Here is a 17,032-nt window from a genome sequence, read left to right as displayed (position 1 = left end):
CTGAGGTTGGAAAGGACCTCAGGAGATCATCTAGTTCAAACCCCCTAGCTCAAACAGGGTCACCTAGAGCACATTGCACAGGATCACATCCAGGCAGGTTTTGAATATCTCCAGAGAAGGAGACTCCACAACCTCTCTGGGCAACCTGTTTCAGTGCTCTGGCACCTTCACAGTCAAGAAGTTTTTCCTTATAGTCAGATGGAAAATGTATGTTCTAGGGAAAGATAATACTCCTCTTCCTTTGCTTATTTACTGACCTTAAAAATATATAAAAAAAGGCGCTTAGAAGCATATTCATTCCTAAAACTAGCAAGTATATGAAGCATTTTAATACCATGAAACAATTTATAAATATAAAAATAAATTGTAATGTCAACTTTTGTATGTGCAAGAACATGCAGCGAATTAAAATAAATTAACAATCTATATTTTAATATTGCTTCCCTCTATAGTGCTATTTGCATTCTACATCAGTAGTATGTAACCAAGAATCCATACACTTTGGAGATACTTCTTCTAAAGAAACCAGATTAGTTGAGGACCACAACATGGACAGACTTGCTGAGATCTTTGCTCCTTCCTTCCTTCGCCATTGCAATATGCTAGCACAACCAAAATACAACCTCTAGGATTTGTTCCAACCCAAACTGTATCCAGTAACTCAGAGTCAAACACCTACTATATAAATGAAAGCTTTGGAAAATATTTGTATTTTAACTTAAACATACTTGCGTTCTGCACCTGGGGATTTCTAAAGCACCCAAAGAGAGAACACTTAAATCACAATTTTCACAGAAAACCAATAACATCTTTAGAACTGATGCTATGAATGGTTGAAAAAAGACCAAAACATTTCAAAGCTAAAAACAGTTTGGTTAAAAAATAAAAATAAATAAAAACCCCACCACTCTAAATATGCAAACCCTCACCCCAATTTTGATTTTTAACAAAGTTAACATTTCTGTATTCACTTCCACCTCCCTGTTTTGCCTGGAACGAGAAGCAAGGAAATATGCACAATCTTTCCTCTGTTCTCATGGTACTTTCAGCCTCACTAAAAACATGGATTAGTAGAAAGCTAAGAAATTTTACAGCACAGTTTGAAGGCAGAAGCACAGTATACACAACAAATTAGCTCCCAGTTTACTGAAACTTAGATTCACCAAAACTTTAATTATATATCTAGAGCTGCTACATGTGATACTTCTTCCAAGTCTGTGCTGTCTGAAAACCAAATGAAAGTTCACTCTAGCACAATATCCAGTCTTCCAAACACAATTCAAGAACAATCTTCGAAGCAAAACAATTCTTGCATTTCAGAGATCTTTCAAAACTAAGTTATTTACATTTTTAGCAGATTTCTGGTGTCATCACTCAGTGAAATTTGTTTACATCTCTCATTAAGGATCATTTATTTCCATGGAAGCAGATCATCATATCCCTATGGGCCTACTGGAGGAACAGCACTAAAGCTTTGCAACAGACTAAAGTGGTGAGCACTTCTCTCTGTAAATAGGCAGAAAAACAGTACCAGGCCTTGAACTGGAAGAACATTTCTAAATCAAACCATTCCATGTCCTCAGCTGCAAACTATAATGGATATCTCTACTGAGCTCACCCTCAGAAATACATTTGCTCAGAGTCTTAGAGGAAGAAACAATTAGGAAGCATAGCTTATGTGATTGTTGATAATGGTGGTACCATATGTTTTGAAAAAGGGAAGATTTCCATGGCAATTCTGTTTTCATATGAATTGCTATCTAACTGCATCAAAAGCATGCTTCCCCTCCTCAGTAGCAGCTTATTCAGTGTCCTACCTAACAGGCAACATTAACATCAGTTGAAAAATTATTTCCATAGAAACAGTGCATTAGAATTGCTGGGTCAGTTAGCTGAAAAATTCTGTAGAGGGGAAGCAACAAGATAAGCACTGAGAAAGCAAAAGACTTCCTAGAGTTAGTATATTCCTTGATGACCCTCTAAGGGCACTTTTAAAAACCTAGAATTAAAACTATATTCTGGTCTGTATTTTATTCTTCAGGCAAATTGCACAAACTATGTTTTTATTTTAACTATCAACAAGAACCCATCTTGGTTACATACAGGAAACCCTGCTGAAGTCAGTAAGGTTGCACAGTCCACCTGAAGGCAAAATAAATTATCAGGAAGGAGAAAGGAAGAACCTCTTCCATAAATTTAAAATTAATTATGGATCTCAGTTCATTTTTTTACTGGACAAAATGTCCACATTAAAAAAAATCACAGCAATTAACATATTTGTTGGCAGTCTCAGACAGGCCAAAGACCAAAAGAACATGGAAACTGGACAAACATCACAGCTCCATAGGTGGCCCTCCCACCACCCTCAAAAAGCAAGATTATGAAAGCTTGTTTTGCTGTTGTGTATACTTCTATTGAAAGATAGAAAACATTCATTTGGCATCAACAGAAAGCCAGGGATGAACTCCAATGAAGTCAAAACCAAAAGTAATCAGCAGGAACAAACCTTTATCTCCATAAAATAAAAGCAAAATGAGGCTTGATCAAAGTATAGCTAAGAAATACCCTTGGCTGCTCTACTTAGCGCTCAGTTTTGAGTGTGCAGCCTCCCCTGGAGGAGGGAGGAAAAAAACCCAACCCACACCACACATACACCTATAATATTTTGACCATTCAGGTAAAAGGAAGTCCTTAAGTTCATTGCAACTTTGTATTTTTCTTTTTCTTAAGTACAGTCTGGCCATTGCATAATCTTTTGTCACACAAAATAAATCAGAAACATACATAATCATGTTTATACTGCTCTTAACTCCATTCTATAAAAAAAGATGAAGAACAAAATAAGCTTAAAGGGAAATATATATGCAAATAACTTCCACCACTATCTAGTTCAATAATGTATTTTCAAATAAGAAACTTCTGTGGAAAGGCTGTCAACTTTTACATGCATCACTGATGACCAAACAGAAAAATGCTCACATTAACAGATAAAATGAACATTATATACATGAATGCATGAAAATTAAATATATAGCCTGGAATTCACAATATGTTCCAGCCCAGTTATGGGTAACTGCATGGGGGAAGCAGGAGAAGGGAAGGGGTTCAGCTGAAGCAATTAAAGCACACACATGAAAGACAAGTATTTTCTCAGCTGCAGCTGTGTTTTAGGTGGAGAGCACACACAAGGCTCTCTTCACTTTTTTTATTGGAATATTTAGGTGCTTGGGTAGAAGGAGGAAGTGGGATGGCTAAATGAATAGTGTGTGCTCATGAAGATTCAATCAAGGAATGTCAGCTCAAAACAATGAAACCTTAGAAGCAGGCATAAAGGTTTAATAGTCCAAGTGTTTGCACACATGCTTATGTCCAGAATTTAATCTGATAACCTGTCTTAAGTTTTTTCAGTCCTTAGAGTTGAAAATGTCAATTTAGCAATCTGATTAGCTTAATAGCTACTCAAAAGCTGTGAAAACCTATGATACTGAAAATATTTATTTCCTAGTATCATGCTTGCTCTTATAAAGATGACAAATATTGTATGTGCAAAAATATCCTATACAAGGAAAAGGTGCAACTTTGCTGAGTGTCTTGTAGCATCATTAGTTTATTCAGGCTTCTCTCTCAAACAAAAACAAAGCACTTAATATTTGAAAGTCTGTTCGTATATAAATGAATTTGTTTAACATTTCTTTAAAAAGTTTGTATGCACACCTGACACGTATGCTGAATTTACTGACTTCACATCAGGAGTATCTTTGTCTTTCAACTTACCAAAGTTTGCTACTTCTATAGAGGATGAAGTTGTATACTGCTGAGGGAAGCACATAGTACACTACTCAAATTACCTGTGACAACCACAATTCAAGTGACATGGGTAGAGTCAGAGGAAGCTTTTTTTTTTAAAGGCAGAATTTTTTTTCTGCAAAAAAAGTTAACTGTACTCTCCACTATTTTTGAGCAGGACTTTCCAGAATTGCTTAATCTGGAAAGATAATATTTAGGCAAACAAGTAAACAATGAATCAAGGAGATTCAAGGTCTTCAGTGCCCTAAGATGGTTATTTTTCTCTAGATCTACCACTGCTCTACAGGAATAAAGTTGCTCATCAGCATGTCATGAAGTTCAAGCTGAAGAGACCACCTCCAGTATGGAGGTTTAGCTTTTTTTGGTTTAGCTTTACTGTTGGAATGGAACCTATCCAAATTGAATGTCCACTTTGGAATGGTAAATAATCACATACATGTTTCTTAACCTTTTTGATTTGGGAGTGTATCAGAATTGGAAAAATCCTATCAGTACCTCTTCATCTTCCTCTCACTCCCATAAAAGAAATATTTCCCAAGTCTCTTGGGCCACATCCTGAAAACCGCTGTAGGGGGAAAACTTTATAGAGCTAGAGTAAGAAATGAGTAAAATACAACTAAAGGCATCATGAGTTGGTTTGTTATTCATTCTTAGCTATATGTATTTCACAATGATTTCTATTTAGACAGTTGAAAAGTACACAGCAATCAGCCAACACAACATGTTCTGTACTGCATTAGGGCAATCTACAAGATAACATAAGCCATGAGAATAGTTCTATCATAATTCACATTGAATACCTGGATAGTTATATTTCATTTCAGAAAAAAATGTAGCAACTCAACAGATCACTTAAGGCAGAACTTAATTTTATGGACCATGTTGAAAGACTTCTGCACTGCCAGTTTTTAAACATTTAATGCATGAAACAATTATTCCAGGTCTACTTTAATAAAATTTCATATTAAAATATAATATTCCTGGTCTATTTTTTAATCTTCCCACACACCAACATGAAGCTCAGAAGCAAACAAGGATGCTCCTTTAATTTTTTTCTTCTCTCCCAGATTTACAAAGGAAAACCAGCAATGAAAAAAATCAAGCAAGCTTGCAGTCAAATCGTTGTTTTTACTCAGATGTATTCTATGCTAACAGTATCTGACCATTCCATAACATAAAATAAATGGTGCATTTCTCCTGAAGCTAGTTTACCTGTCAGTTCTTTAAGGGATTGGTACCTCTTAATGCCTACTGCTACACAAGCAAAACATACTACACAAATACCACAAAATCCCACTAAATATTATGGGACATAATCATACTCTGCATGTCATATACAAGAATTCCATTATCATCTATCAGAAATAATTTGCCTTGGTAAGGGCAGCAGGAGCACCAGCTGAGAACTTGTATTAGATAATCAACATCTCACCCTCATTAATCAAACATGGAGCAGGCCATAAGTGCTAATGCAGTGTGTCAAAGGACAGATTTAGCCTGATATACCAGCACAAAAGCAGAACATTGGTAAAGACTCCACCATTTTTACTTTCTAAAGCCAATTGCTTTGATGGGGTTTGGGGAAAACCTTCAAACCTGTAAGAACACATGCAGTTCACAGTTAATCAGAGAGAATAAATTAAGGGTACATGCCACACCCAGCCTTATTTCTACTTCTCTGACAGATTCAAGATGACACAGCATTTTAAAATATGAATAAATAGTTTAAGGGAGAGAGGGACAAGAGCAGAGAAAAAATAAAACAATTGAACTCCTCCTCTACAGATAGGAAGGGTAAGCCTTCTTTGCAAAATGTGTACTTGGAAAATTGAGTTGCCATCCAGTTCCAAGTTGTTGTATAAAACCAAAACCATGCAGTGACTTCAGGAAAGCTGAAACAATGTGAACCATCTGCAACCCAAAACTCTTTCATGATATCTTCCCCTTAAGTCCCAACTCCTAAATACAGTCACAGCACAGAGCTTCTCTCCTGAAAAGCTTAAGCACAGCTGATCTGGGAAGTCCTAATCTTACACCTGAGCCTTTGCTCCAGCAGGATTTGGAAAAAGAGGAGTGCTAATGAAAGCTACTTGCTAATTGTAGTCACTACATGAGTATTGCTAGCAATGAGAGAGGGCAGTACAATATAGTTTACAATATGATGGTGTTAGGAATCTGAAAATAGCCTTTAAATGTATTGTGCACCTTCTAGTAGTGTTCTGCTGGGAACCACAGGGCTTTGTGCATTTGTGAGATATGCTGTTGTTGCCAGCAATGAAAAACAGAGGAAAGTGGATGCATAAAGCCTATCTCCCAAAGAAAGAGCTGCTACAGAAGCAGAGCTCATCTAGAAAAAAACCCTGGACTCCAGGATCCAGCCCTGCTGAAACACAGGTGGTGATCCTAGCTGATACACTGGGCTTGTTTCTATCTTGTGGCTTTGCTGAGAAAGCTTCTAGGACAGCATATGTCCTTGAAGGTCTTATCCCATAAGCCAGAGACAACTACAGTAGGAAAACACCCAAAAAGGGAACAGCATTGGCATCTAGTGATCCCTGGTGAGAGCAGCCCCCCCCCCCCCAAAAAAAATGCCTGCACCACTGCACACCAAGACTCAGAAGCCCTTCACTATTTTTAGTGGGTAAGAAAAATATTCCCTTATTGCATTGAATACTGACCACTGTTGGAGATAAAACACTCAACTCAGTTTTTTTTATCCCATTCAGTATATCAGTTCCTATAAAGTTTTACCATTACTGCTTAGCCAGAAAACATGGCAGTGATTTCAAAGTTAGATTGTCCGCTGTAAATTTGAATGGACCAGAAGATAAGTAACAATATTTCCTATCCCTCCTACCTTCCAATTGTAGTGACTACAATATTAAACACATCAGCATGCTTTATAGCAAAAGTAGTCTATTTTCTCAAAGTCAAGAACAAACTCTGTATCCTTGAATTAAAAAAGTAATTAACACTAAGACATAAAAACTAAAAATTGTTCCCTTCACCTATAACAGTGTCATCATAGGAACTGATGACTTGCATCATATTCTTACTATGTAAAAAGTGTTTGTACAATAAAAATGTTTAAACTTTTTCTTGTTTTTAAAGCAGGACAATTAGTATTTGCTAATTCACTTACTCTCATGAGTTAAGAAACCATCTTTTTGCAAGATCATTCACAATAAAAATAAAAATCTGTCTCTTGTAAATTACTATGGTGACCTCTTCTGGTAGAAAAATATATGACCAACAATGAAAGCACTCAAAATATTAACCCTTACAGGAAGAACTACACCTGGGCCAGTTTATAGTTTATTTTTTAATGCCATACCCTTAAAAAACTTGATACCATTTACAAATCAAAAGTGACACACAAATTACTAAAACATTAAAAAAAATTAAAGCCTGCTTTCTTGGCAGCAATGCCTGTACAAAAAAAATTTTGCAACTTTCCCAAAATATTTTTTCAATAGAATCATCTTACAGTAGAATACAATTATAACTATTTATATGAGGAAATTAAAGTTTGGGACATAATGGAAGTAAAGCAATGAGGGAAACCTAAAAAAAAACAGATGGACATACTCCATGTTTACCAAAAGCTGAGTATTTCCCCATGCATCTTTCCTGCCCCCCCTTTTTTGTTAAGAAAAATATTTTCCATGAGAACTTCAACTGTAAGTACTCCTACACTTTAAATCTTAATCACTGAACTACCATGATCTCTGGCAGAATGGTAAATTCTGATTCTGCAGCACCTAGTGCACCAAATCAGAACCAGAGGAGAGCCACTATAGGTGACATCGGGGTGGAAGTTTGTTACAGACCACCTGGTCAGGAGAAAAAAAAAAATCTTTAAACAGCTCCAAGTTTCTGGATCACACCATAGTTCTTATGGAGGACTTTAATCCCCCAGCACCTGTTTGAAAAGGCAACATTGTGAAATGTCAACAATACAAGGGATTTCTAGAGGTTTTCAGGAATAACACTTAGATACAAGTGCTGAGTGGTCAACAGGAATGAAACACAGCTAGGTCTGCTATTCACTAACAAGGAAATATGGGTTGGGGATGCGATAACGAATGACAATGCCTTGGCTGAGGCAACTATGAAATAGCAGCACTCCAGATCCTGAAGAGAGCACAAACCCTACACTTCAAGGGAACAGACTTCCAGTACTTCAGGGAACTGATAGGTGTCTCTCATGGAAGGCAAATGCAAAGGGCCAACAAGCTCAGGAAAGCTAGCAAGAACAGGCCATCATGTTACTTAGGAAAACAAGTAGATAAATTTGAAGATCAGCTTGGCTAAACAGGGAACTCTGCTCAAAGGGGCAGGTGATTTAGCGGCAGCAGATACAAACAGCACTGAGGCTCAGTGTTGTCTTTGTCTCAGTCTTCAACAAGGACTTCCAGGTTTCTCTTCTTAAAGACAGGGTTCAAAGAGGAGAACAACCAACAGTGGACAAAGATCAAATCAGATTGCTTGAGAGAACAAGTCATACAAGTCCATAGGACCACAATGGTTGACCCTGGCTAGAGTCATTTGCAAGGGTGTTTTCAATTATCTTTGAAAGGTCAGAGAGCATGGGAGGTCCCCAACAAATGGAGGAAGGCAAATGTTGGAACCATCTTCAAAAAGATTAAAAAAGTCTAGGAAGCTACAGGCTCGTTCACATCACTTTAATCCTTGGCAAAGTCATGGAGCAGGTCCTCTTGAAAAATATTTCTGGGCATATGAAGGCAGAAATCAGGAACTGTCAAAGTTAATTTACCAAGGATAAATCATGCCTGACCAATCCAATTGCCTTCTGTGAAAAAGTGACTAGATTTGTGTTGTAGAAATCAGTAGATGCAATTTACTTCAACTTCAGCAAGACATTTGAGATCTTCTCCCACAATATTCTTATATCCATACTAGGGTATTATGGCCTGGATGAGTGGCAACTAGACAACTGGGTAACACAGATTGGATGGTCAGTCTCAGAGGTTAGCAGGTCATACTCTACCCAGAGGTCAGCAACCAGTGGAGCACCACCAGAGTATATCCTGAGACTTGCCCTGTTTAACACCTTTCTCAGTAACCTGGAGAAGGTAGAGTGCACATTCATCACATTTGATGACTAAACTGGGCAGAACCAGTCCATATGCCTGAAGGCAGGGCTGCTGTTCAGAGGGACCTAGAAAGGCCAGAGGAACAGGCCAATGGAACCTCATGAATTCAACAAGGATAAATGCAAGGAAGAAGCCCTTGCAACAATACAGGCTGAGGATCATGTGGCTGGCAAGCAGCTTCACTCAACAGGATCTGGCAGGTCATTGATGAATAAGCTGAACAGGACTGGACCCAGTATTGGCCCCTGGGGTGCAATGCTAGCTCTAGGCCTCCAGCTAGACTTTGTGCCACTGGTCACAACCCTCTGAGATCTGCCATTCAATCCATGAACATAGCTTTATACATCTTGACAATGTATTGGGGCCAAAAAGTATCATGTTGTCTAACAAGTCCTGAGATACATTTGATAATTGCAATAACACAACAGCTGTTGTGTAACTCAAGCTTATACACTTAATTCTAAGTAGTCATACTCTAGAGAGTCTAAAATCTTCCTTGACAGTGAATTCACTGGCTGTCCTCAAGAAAATCTTCAAAGCTGCCCTCAGACCAGTATAAGAAGTGGCAGCTGTAATTTCCTAGATTTAGGAACTATTTTATTTAGAGGCTATACTTTCCCTCATGCGGGGTCAATTCATTGCTCAACAGGTCCTCCAAGAAATCTAGAACATCTAACAGACCAACTTCCTGTACAGGGTGTTCCAAAGTTACAGAATCAGTAAGCTAGATCCCTCCAGAGGTCTTTGAATCCAACCCCCAGCTCAAAGCAGGGACAGTTTAGACAAGGTTGCTCAGGACCTCATCCAGTCAAGTTTTGAACATCCCCATGGATGGGGGGGTTCCACTTTCTGGGCACCTGTTCCAGTATCTGACTAGCCTCACAGTGAAGATTGATTTTTTTTTTTTTTGCTCCAATATCTAATTTGAACTTCCCTTGTTGCAGCTTGCAGCCATTATCTTTTGTCCTAACACCACACACCTCCAAGAGGAGTCTGATCCTTTTCTATACCTTCCCATCAGAAAGAGAAAGATGCAATAAGTGCCTCCTTAGTCTTTTCTTAAAAAGACACAAGCCTTGCTTAAGTCACCATGAAATAGCAATGCATTTGAGTTAAATTATGATAAAACTCAATTCAGCCTTTCCAGTGCAGTTAACAGATGCCTGAAATGTTCCTGAAACTTGATCCACAGACTTATCATTCCTCAGCTGGAAAAGGCTCAAAATGGAATCAATGGTGACTACTCATTTTCTTGTCATAAACCCTACAGTCTTCCAAACACATGTATGCTTCTTTTACAAGGTTGTTATACAGCATAGAGCTGGCTTGGCAAAATACAGGTTAAATGATGGTCAGGAGCTGATAGGGATTGTTGTGGATTGTCCCAGGCCTCCAGGAGAAACATGAGGGTTACTTGCTGAACATGCCAATATGAAGTACTATCTGGCTTAGGAAAGGTGGAAGCAAGAAGAGAGTGTGCCAGAAGAGGCAAAGGCATCAGAGCAAGACATGGCAGGAATACCGGTCTACATTTCATCCCCATAATTTGCAGCTGCAGTGTAAAACAGTCCTGCAGAAGCATCAATAACACCTAAGCTAGCATTCATGTACAAAGTCACAAGTTTCATGGACTGTTGTGCCTGACATTTGTGCTCATTCTAACAGCAGTATTTCCTCATAAAGGTGTAGTTTTTAATATGTCTCTTGATACAACCCATCTTCAAGTCTTGCTATCATTAGGCTGTTGATAATAACATATTCCAAAATAGAGAAGCTCTCTAAACCTGCACAGAGCTTTGTATGATCAGCATGTCCTTTCCATAATAGGTATGCATATGAGCTTTTGAAAAACCAAAACAAACTAAAAAGCTTGTGAGTCAGCATGATCAAGATATGCAAGTTCAAAAGCCCTGAGTGTTGATGCTTTGCACTGTGGGCACATGTTTATCCTTCCCCTCTCCTCCTTCAGGAATAATAAGCATATCTAAGTTCTCAAATATAACAAAAACTAGACCCCTACATTAAGAGGAAGAAGAGGGGAGAATGGTCAGAGTGTTCCAGTTCTAAGGACAGCATGACATTCATAAATTGCATGCAAGTGTTTTAACAAAGGGAATACGAATCAAAGGAGAAAGTACACAGGCACAAAAAGGTTATTCCAAACACAGGAAGATCAACACAAGAACTGGAAAAAGAAGGCAGAACATAGCCAGACCAACTGGGATATCATGAAAGAGGTAAGGAGGGCTTTGACTGAGATCTTGTATTTGATTATTGGAGATTATAGGCAAGAAAATTCCATACTTCATATCAGTCCACAAACAATGAACCGACACCTGCTCCAGATACTCAGATACACCTTCTTTAATTCCTTCAAGACAGGTCTGGGGGGTATCACTACCCCATGTCAGCAGTGTTAGAGAAAGCCTAGCAGGTTCTATTTATGTCTATATAGCTTTGCTGTTACTTTAAGTGGCAAAACTCAAGAGCAGAAGCCACTTAACCAAGACTTGAAGTTACATAGCTAACAAGGGCTAGCACATCTGATTATTCTACTTACCAACACATCCATTACACAAATCAAGTACTCAGAAGCAAAGAGCACCTTCTGTTCCCTTTCTCATTCAAAAGAGCCATTCAGCATCTAATCTAACAGAACTTTTACAAAACAAGTATCCTTCAATGGAAGCAGCCACAGTAATATTCCTAAAACCACTACAGAGAGCTCTAAACCACAATAATAAAGTGCATGACACTTGCAAGTTTTAAATGAGATTCTAGATTTCTAATTCTCTACAGCTTGTAGGACTTTAAAGTGTATATGGATAGTGCAGCTACTGAAAAACAGAAGGTTGTTGTGCATTGGAGCATTCCACTCCATTGTGCCGTTAGACCTTTTTACTTTGCCACATGTTCCATCACATCATGTTACATTGCATCACATTGTGACACTCCATAACACAATGTGAAATGGCATAACACAGCATAACATGACTCCAAGAATCAATATAAGATGCAGATACCATCAGGCAGGGAGGCAGGTTTGTACAGTGCTTTTTTTTTGGGGGGGGGGGAGGGGAGGAGAGAGGAACTCATGGATGAGGCAGTTTGAAGCAAAGTATGATGGAAAAAGGACTAAAATCTAAATCCAATAAAGTATCTGCATATCCCTATCTAGAACTCTGGCAAACTTTCAGCCAATATTTGAAATTCCAAGCTTTTTCTCTGCAAGTATCTTGAAAATTCAAGACAAAGACCACTAACTCCGGAGCTCAACTATAACAGACAACAAACAAGTAGTACTTATCAAGTTATATCAAAGAGAAGGCTTTTTCTACAACCAGTCCAACACATCCTACCAGGTCCACTCTTTTGTTTGGCTTAACTCTGTTTTCAGTCAAGTTTATGATAAATCTCAGTGGAAGCATTATTACTAGTGTAGACCAGTGGTTGAAAGTCTACTCCTTACTAAAAAGCAGCAAAATATTTAATACAATAATTTAGCTATATAGAGTTGCAGCTAAATAAAAGCTGGGCATAGCAATGTGCTTTTTGAAAAGTGTTCATAGCCATGCTTAACAATTTTGAGGTGATGCTTTCTTGAGTACAACAAAACAACAAATATGACATTTCATTAAATACATCCATTCCTGACTGGTATCAGCATCCAATAAAGAGCCATAAAAATTAGGGACAAATATACACATCATTTATATATGTTAATTATTTGAAACCAGTCATTTTATGGCCAGCTGCTTTGATAAGAAAGGCTTATATTTAATAGATAAAACATCCAAAAAAGTTAAGTGAAAGAAAAATCATGACAGACACTGGGCAAAAATCTAACCAAAGCTGAGTAAGGTTGGAATCTGCACAGCAAAGAAAAAATGTGATTTCCTTGAATATCTGTAAAGCTGAGATATGCAGACTAAACTTACTTTAGAACAGTAAGAAATTTATCAGCTGGAATAACTCATCCAGGACTGCAACACATTTTCTGTCTACAGTAACTTTTAAATTAAGAACAGTTGTTTCCATAGAACATACTCCAGCTGAAACAAATTTTAATCAGAAAATGTATAGCCCAAGTCAGAGTGAGTCAGATGATGAAACAGTCCCTGACCTTTTGTTTAACTTTGTTTTTCTCATTTATGGCTTTATACTTTTAGGAAAGTGCGCATTTCCTGATTTTCAGCAGGATGAGCATAAAAATCACTTCCTAAGCCACTCCTATATATTCCATTTTCCTTCACAGTCCTTTCTAATAAGGATCCCAGCTTACCACAACAGGCCTAGCTCAAAATAAGCATTAAGGAAAACAATTGCCAAACAGCTTGGTCCTGTAGGGCCTTTTTTTTTTTTTTTTTAAAAAGACTGAAGGGGTGGAAAATTTGGAAAGGCATATGCTACAGATGGACACTAAAAGGTCCAAACTAAACTCATGACCTTACTGAAAAAAAGAAAAAAATCTTCCTCATCTATTCTGTTGCTGCTTATCAGCATGATTCACTCTGCCAGTGCCACTGTCACTTCCCTCACTTTCCAGCCTGCTAAATAGTCCGGGGGGGGGGGGGGGGGCCACACACACCACACAACACAACCAGGAATTAAAGATCATACCATTTTCTTTTATCATAAAGAAATTAAATCATCTCAAACAGAGCTGGCAAAAAGCCTAAGTGCATTGATATGAATATGCATAGTATTTCATAGTATGAGGGGGGAAAATTTTCTTTAAAAACCCTCCTTCAGCTGACTGCATTTGCAAGTTCAGGACAATTTCACCAGTCTTACTACCACAGAAGTAACCTCATGTTACCACACTGCTGATCCAATTGATATTTGCAGCATGTCTTTTCTGCAAAAATGCAAAGAACAGAAGTTCCCTTTAAGACCAAGCAAGGACCATGGGACAATTCACAGCATTTGTGGAGCCATGCAATCAGCCTGTGTTGGAAACAGTGGCTAAGCCACATCTTTAATGTCTCAAAGACAACAGATTGTCCTCCTCCATTCAAATGGAGGAGGCCAAAGAGTCACTTTTCTCCAAAATTCACTTGAGTCTTCAAACATTTGGAAGAAATGTGTTTTTGTGTCAGTGCCCACCTGCCTTCCCCCCCACACACACACACACTTTAAGCTCCTTCAGTTGCTTTTTCAGCCCCCTTTTCCCACTCAAATTACAAACACTCTGCTTTTGAAGGCTTTCCTGATTCTCCTTGGCATTATCCTCTTTGGTTTATTCATACAGTTTGTCTGGACGATGATAATTTCTTGTTGGGAGTGAAACCTATCTTACAACACCCTTTTGTACTAAGAACATTAAAAAAAAAAAATCACTCTTTAAAACTCACTAGTGGCTTAGTACATATCTGCAGTTACTTCTGTTTCTAGTGTGTCTTCTCTCTCCCAGTGACACAGATTATCCAAAATTGTATTTGGCATATCTCATCCTCTCTAGAGGAAATGCAGACACTTAAATGCTATCCCCATTGTCAGATCTTATCAACTTTCAGCACTATAATTTTGAGGTCAACCCTTCAACTCTTAATTCAGCTCAATATAATGAAAAACAATTTTTTCCCCAAATAGGAAAACACAAGCACAGCATACCACTATTTACTAGCTACAAACAGGGCTGTGAAAAGAATTTTCAGCTTCTTTAAAGCATGAAGGAACAGTCGATTTCATTATGTACTTGATTCAATCGATGCTTTGATCTAATTTTGTTTCTTACCATACTGGCAGTCTCCACCTCTCAAACAATTTCAAGAGAGCAGAGCAGCACAGCAGACAGAATAGATATGCATTTTTTTTCCCATGTTTTGATGAAAGGAACTCCCTGGTTCTCCAAATACACAATTATGATGCCAAGTATAAGGACAGAGGTGATAAAGTAAGAGAGTAATGATCCCCAATACTATGGTTCAGTGGGGTTAACACTTTCCTGGGTAAAGTGGGAGATGGAGTTTTAAATTTCTACAGGTGAAAGTGAGAAAGAAGTTCTCTAAACAGGAATTTAACCATTTAGCTACAAGATAAGCAGGGAACCTCACAGCTACAAGAAAAATCGAATTTGTCCAGCTTCAAAAGCAACCTTTCAGGTGCTGTAACTTAAGTGAATTTATTTCAGAACAAAAACTAAGACACACAGGTTTTAAGACACATCCATTCTAGGTAAGTGAAATTATAGTAGCTAGCAATACAGTAACCTTTGTGCTGGCCATTTCTAGGAAGGAAGCTAAGGCAACTGCAGGGAGGGAAAATAAATTCAGAAGAGGTATCCTGCATGGTAGGGCTGTAACAGAAGATGGCCAAGAAATTGTTTCAGCAATGTCACTGGCCACATATGATTTATTTGTCAGATGACAGTTTAAAAATAGCTGGCAATTCTATGCAGACACGATGTGAACTACACATCTTCATCTAGTTTTTTTTTAATTCTACAATAATGTGTCTGCACAAGCAGCTAAATATTGAATCTTTGTCCCTATTGCCATTTCTGGTTATAGTTAAATTGAGCTATAATTACTCTGCATTCTCTGAGAAGGAAGTCCAAGAAGCCTGTACAACAGACAGTATTGCACTTTGTTTGACACTGAGCATGGCCTAAGGGCCAGGCCACATTTGTTACAGAATTAGCAGTAATCAGAACCCCAAAATGACTCGGGGAACCTAATGACGGCTTAGTCAATTGCGCACAAAGGCTATGTATCCTAATGGAGGCTGAGCCACAGGAAAACAAACTAGCAGCTCAAAACCACATTTTGGAAAACCAAAATCCATCAAAATAGAAGCCACCACTTCACAAATAAAAAAAAGTAGTAATAAAATAAGATTGAGATCACCACACCTTAAGATCAGAGGATTTGAAAGGCTAGAAAACCAGATGTGAACAACTGTTGTACAGTTATTTACTCTATTTTTATCAAGTTTACTTTATTTCCATTCTTAAATTTCTGGGGAAAAAGGGGAACCATGGGGGAAACAGAGGGGCTAGGGGTCTCTAGGGTCCTCATGCAAATTACTTGTCTTTATTTCTCACCTGCTTCATAATAACACTTCAAGACTTCATATGTATTTTGCAGTTGCTTACAGATGGTTGCTAGATGTGAATTCACATTAAGAGACTTAGCTCAGGAGTAGTAGCAGGGATCAGGTACACTTCAACCTTAAATTAGCCACTCAGACCAGTGGAAAAAAAGATCCCTGGCCACTGTAAAAAAAAAAAAAAAAGCACAAAACCAAAAAAAAACGATAAGCAACCTATATCTAACTCCAAGTGGGCAAATTTTTCTGTTGCAACACCTGTTTAAATGACTATTTCAGATCCTAAGAGCAAGAAAACAGATCTCAGGAAAGCAACAGAATGACTTTATCCTTTTGCGAAACACCAAGTATACAACTTAATGTGTGCTCCAGAAGGACCCAAGACACTGGCGGCTCACTAACAGCAGCAACAGCTAAAAAGCACCAACTTCAAAACCAAACCTCTGATGCACAGAAGTGCATTCCTTCCCGACTTACATACTGATAGATTAGTCTACTAGTAATTACTTACCCCTGGGATTCAGATACTTCTGAAGAGTATAAATCTTGGCCAATTTTCACCATAAGACTTAGGAAAAAGTATATTGTAAAAATGCATTCCTGCCCATGGAATATCCTGTTCCACTTTGCATGAGACTGATGAACACCATGCACCCATTGTAAGAGTTACTGGGTAAAGTTTCATACCTTATGAAAAGCAAGTTTATAAAAAAAGTTAGTCTATTGAGTATCCTCTTAGTTTGTATATCTGGAAAATAATCCTGCCTATTAAACTATTACCTTCCTTTAAATGAAAGCAGGTAACATTTTAAATTTCCTTGGTAGCATACTTTGCACAAGGACTTCTAAGATACTTCCCTTGTTCATATAAAGCAATTTAGTTTTAGTCAAACCAACTAGTCTTTCACAAAAAAGTTCACTTGCCATCCAGAAAAGGGTCCCTGTGTCAAATTCAGAATAATGTTCTATAGTAGACAGTACACTGAATATTAAACAAGTCAGCACCAAGAGAAATCTGTAAAAAGAAAAAATAGTTTAGTGGTCTCTCCAGTTGATCT

At 38.0% G+C, this 17,032-nt stretch overlaps 1 pseudogene; it reads right to left on the bottom strand.

Annotated features, from left to right (window-relative positions):
- The window catches only part of LOC106488321 (potassium voltage-gated channel subfamily KQT member 1-like), a 542,964-nt pseudogene that overhangs the window by 491,971 nt on the left and 33,961 nt on the right, over positions 1 to 17,032 (bottom strand).

This window comes from Apteryx mantelli, chromosome 1, assembly GCF_036417845.1.
Source record: "Apteryx mantelli isolate bAptMan1 chromosome 1, bAptMan1.hap1, whole genome shotgun sequence".
Lineage (NCBI taxonomy): Eukaryota > Metazoa > Chordata > Aves > Apterygiformes > Apterygidae > Apteryx > Apteryx mantelli.
Note: the sequence above shows the minus strand (reverse complement) of the source record. Positions and strands in the feature narration are given on the sequence as shown.